Genomic DNA, 4,469 nt, shown 5'->3' on the forward strand with positions numbered 1-4,469 from the left:
CTGAGTTTCCAGTATCGTCTATTAGGCTTTTTGATGGCTGGTCTGTTCCTAAAATCGGCTCTTTCACAAGCGATGTTCTAATGTTCACGCTATAGTTTTAAATGGTTCACTGCTCAATATTAGGCAATTTTGTTTTTATACAATTTCGAGGGGTTTTTGTATAATTTGATATCTTACTAATGAGATTGACTGCTATAAACGACATGTAGTGCTAGGCTATTACATATTTAAGATGTAAAACTTAAGTAGTGTACCTTTCAAAGTTTAAAAGAAATAAGGATGGGGAATTCCCTGGCAGTCCAGTGGTTAGGACTCCGAGCTTCTACGGCAGGGGACATGGGTTTAATACCTGGTTGGGGAACTAAGATCCCGCGTGCCATGCAGTGCGACCAATAAATAAATAAATAAAAGAAATAAGGATGCTCTCCAATAATGCCTTTTTAAAAACATTTCTTTCAAACTAGTTCTTTCCAACCCTTGTTTTATACTATGCCAATGTCTTCATTTTTTCATGATGTATGTGCAATTCTCAAAATCTATATTAACTCACTATATGAAATACATATGTTGCTACATAGAGCACTCAGAAGTTATAGAATCACAAATTATTTCAACAAACATTTACTGAGCACATATTATATACCAGGCGCTGTGCTAAAGAATATGGAGAAAAGATGAAATCATGGTCTCAGCCCTCCAAAATGAGTCTAGCAGGAAAAACGGATATACACAGTAATTAGGATAAGATGTGACAAGTGTTAAAATGCTGATAGATACAAAACGCTCTGGGAGCATAAAGAAAGTGACAGTCTGCCTTAAATAGGGGTTTGCGGTAGGAGTGGAGGAAGAGGGGGGTGAGTTCCAAGGAAGAGTATGTGTGGAGGCATGAAAGAGACTCTTAAAATGAGCTTTGGCATTGCTTACGGTTAAAAAATAGCACGTATGGAGGAGCAGCAAGAGAGAAGGCTGGAAAGGTAAGCTGGAGGCAGATGGTGAAAATCTTGTAAGCCAAGTTTGAGAGTGTTTCTCAAAATGTCGTACCAGACTAGCAGCAGCAGCTTCACCTGGAAACTTGCTAGAAATGCAGATTTTTGGGTTCCCCCCAGACCTACTGAATCAGAAATTCTGGGGTTGGGGCCCAGCCATCTGTGTTTTAATAATCCCTGCAAATGATTCTGATGCACACTATGCTTTGAGAAGCACTGCTGCAGGCCAAGGAAACCTCGGAAGGATTTTAAGCAGGGAATTGACTGGATATGATCTGAAGTAGGAAACTGGCTGCCATTGACTAGTCAAGCAAAGGGCCTGACTCCCAAGTAGTTACAGTAAAAAATAAATAAATATTGAATGAATGTGGCATGGAGAGATGAGGGTCTACACTAAGGCAGGAGGAATGGAGAGGAAACAGATTTCAGAGATGTTTTTCAGGTGGCTCAAGTTCAATCAGGTGACTAGGGTATATCCATACAAATGTATAACCAAAATGGTTTTTATATAAAAGCAAGCTATAATTTTGTCAACTGTTATCAGCTACTAAGTGTTTTAAGAAGTGGTCCACACAGACCCTAGAAAAAAGGGGAGGTCAAGAGCAATTTCTATGTGTTCCCACAGTGTCAAGACCAAAGGGTGCCCTGGCTTGTACATGAATCTCTGGTCTGCTTAGCAGTTCTACATCTCCCTTTATTAATAAACTGATATTCATATTAACATAGAAATCTCTTGAGTTTGGTTAGTATGGATCAATCCCTGATAGTTTCTAGATGTGCTGGCAAAATGTAATTTTGAACCCTGAAAAGCTGAAAACCAGATACTGGTTCTGTGATCTAATCAAGGTACTGCCAAGGTGAGACCCTGCTAGAGCTGTCTTTTTATTCAAATTTCATCACTGATCACATAGCCCACTTAATTCAGGAAGAAGCTGGAATGAGTGAAAGAATCAGACTTTGTACTACGCCCTGAAGATCAAGAAAGTCAGATGGAACTGTTATTTATAATGTTTAGCGGAGGCAATCTTCAATTCCCTGATAGAGAGGAGAGACAGGTACAGGTCAACCTATACGGTTAATTTACCTAAGAAGAATTTTGCAGAATGCAGTTCCTATTTCTATTAGGATTCTGGGTACTTCTTGTTACTTACTGCATGTTCCTTGTAGTTGATACCAACATCTTGCCTTATTTGACCAGCTTATTTTATCCAAGAATAGTGCCCAATCAAAAACTGCACCACTTTATGGAATTTGAGAGCTATTGGGGCTCTGGAGATTAAAACAAAACTTTCATATTACCCATGAGGAAATGGAGGGCCTCAAAGAGTAAATCACTTAATCTATTTATTGTAGGGCAAGATTCTCCAGAATGCTACAAGGTGGCAAAACAAGATTCAGAACACTAATAATCTAAGTTTCAGACTTAGATTTTAAATTATTTTCTGTCTTAAACTTTTTAAAATCAGAAAAAGAATAACAAATTACTTCATTGGGCTATTAGAGAAATGGGAAGCTTTTCTTGCAGTTTCTTGTTTTCTGCTTTTCAGAAATTGGAGTTATATGTAAAAGGTCCATGAGAAAAAAAATTGAAAATAAAAAATTTAGGAAGAAAATGTGCATGAACAATTTAAGGGGAGAAACATGCATTATGTTATAAACTATTTGTTCTATTTTCTATCTTTGCCTATAACATGATAACTCTGTACTGAATATTGTCCATTACATTTAATTATATTCTATAAATAAAGGGAATCCAAATAAAGGGAATTCCAAGTTTTCAAATATCCTGGCATTTGAGTAAACCTCTTATTTTGAGAGTTCTAGAAATGCTTCAGAATCTAGTTTAATCTCGAATCCTGTTTGGATATATAGACGTGAACAACTTGAAAGGCACATTTGGCCCCGTTTCCTGTTTTCCAAACTTCCCACTGCTTTATAACCAAATATACGTGTAATCTAAAAGTTGTTGTCCACTCCCTATTCAATATCCTGTATATGATATTTTCTCGGCAGAGATTTCCCAGCACTTAGAGGAAACAAGTGGACAAGATTTTCACCATCAAGAATATATTAAATCCCATGTGCGCCCTGCCTGAAGAAATAGATTTTCCCCTTTTTGCCTGGAATTCACATTAAGAACACAATGCATTCCAGAAGTACAGGACTGCTTTTTAGGCAAGATCCAAAGGACCCAATATTCCAGGTTTCCGTCCTTCTCTTAGTTCCCTCAAAGGTAAAAAAAAAAAAAAAATCCGGGACCTTTTTCACTTAACATTTTCCCTCTCGCTCCCCGAAGTGAGGTCTTTTCGAGTCTCCTGGGGCAGAAAGGCTACTTCAATCCGGAGAGGACAGATGTCAGTTACTTTACCCAGAGGGGACACCACAGAGCACTGACGAAGGGCTGGAAGGCTGAGGAGGGAGTATCAAACGATCCATCCTAGGACTTCAGCTCCACCAGGCTGGGGCCCAGACTTTCCAGCCCTCGTCCCCACACCGGCCGGCTCCATGTGAAACCGGTCATGTGAGCCTGTTTACAGCCCAGCAGCTGGTGCAACCATCAGGATCCGTGCGGAGGTCCAGGAAGGGGGAAGACACAGGCCACGTACCCCTTACATCCACCGCCAATCATTTCAAGAAGGCGTTTGCTCTCACTCCCAGCCTCTCCACCCCGCTTTCATTGCCCTCCAGCCATCCCGGGACGCCTCGCTCCAGCCCCGCCGATTTCCTTCCAATTGCTCGCCGCGGGGACCGGCTGGACTGGAGGAAGGACGAGGACAGTGTCATCCCGAACAGGGAGTCGACCTCCCTCCCCCAGCCCTCCTCGAAACATCCGCCAAAGAGTTGTCCCTGGAGTCGCATCCCCGGGGCAACCGAACTCTGTCGGGCAGGCACCGGGAGGATCCAGAGCCAGCTGCCTCCGCCCGGGCAAAAGCGAAACACACACGCGCCAGCCCCATCCGGGGGCGGAGATCCGCGGGCGGCGGGGCAACTGACAGTCAGAGATGGGGCAGAAAGGACTCCATCTGCCTTCCCCCCACCTCCCACCCGCGTCCCGGCGCCACGGAGCCCGGCTGTCAGTCACAGAGCCAAGCTCGGGGTTTAGGTACAGCTCATTCTTTCCGCGGGATCTCTTGGCAACGCAACTTCCACGTCTTCCCGAAGTCGGAGGAAGTGGGTGACGGGACGGTGGGGGACTCTCACCTCGGCAACACCGGTTCCTCGGAAAGCAGCTGCGACTGCTCCCTCCAGTCCTTTGTCAGCATCTCTAGGCTGCACTGCCTGCTGGGATACCGGAGGACTCAAATGCCACCTCTCTCCGCCCTGGAGGATGAGCTGCGGTTGCGGGGTGGGTGGGAAGAGGGAGAAGAGGTGGAGTCGGAGGCGGGGCCGGATCCGGGGGCGGGGCTTCCTTACTGCCACCTGGCCTCTGGATTTCTCCGTGCTGTCTCTGACCTGCCCCTCCTCTCCCTTCCTGCCGCCCCT

At 44.3% G+C, this 4,469-nt stretch overlaps 1 protein-coding gene across 1 annotated transcript in view; it reads right to left on the minus strand.

Annotated features, from left to right (window-relative positions):
* MOSPD1 (motile sperm domain containing 1) overlaps positions 1-4,228 on the minus strand; it is a 21,148-nt gene extending 16,920 nt beyond the window's left edge. The window contains exon 1 of the mRNA XM_007462889.1: positions 4,188-4,228. The gene's annotated coding sequence lies outside the window, so the exon portion shown is untranslated. The remainder of the gene's footprint in view (positions 1-4,187) is intronic.
* Between the last annotated feature and the right edge of the window lie 241 nt (positions 4,229-4,469).

The sequence above is a fragment of the Lipotes vexillifer genome, unplaced genomic scaffold (assembly GCF_000442215.2).
Source record: "Lipotes vexillifer unplaced genomic scaffold, Lipotes_vexillifer_v1.1 scaffold481, whole genome shotgun sequence".
Classification (NCBI taxonomy): Eukaryota; Metazoa; Chordata; class Mammalia; order Artiodactyla; family Lipotidae; genus Lipotes; species Lipotes vexillifer.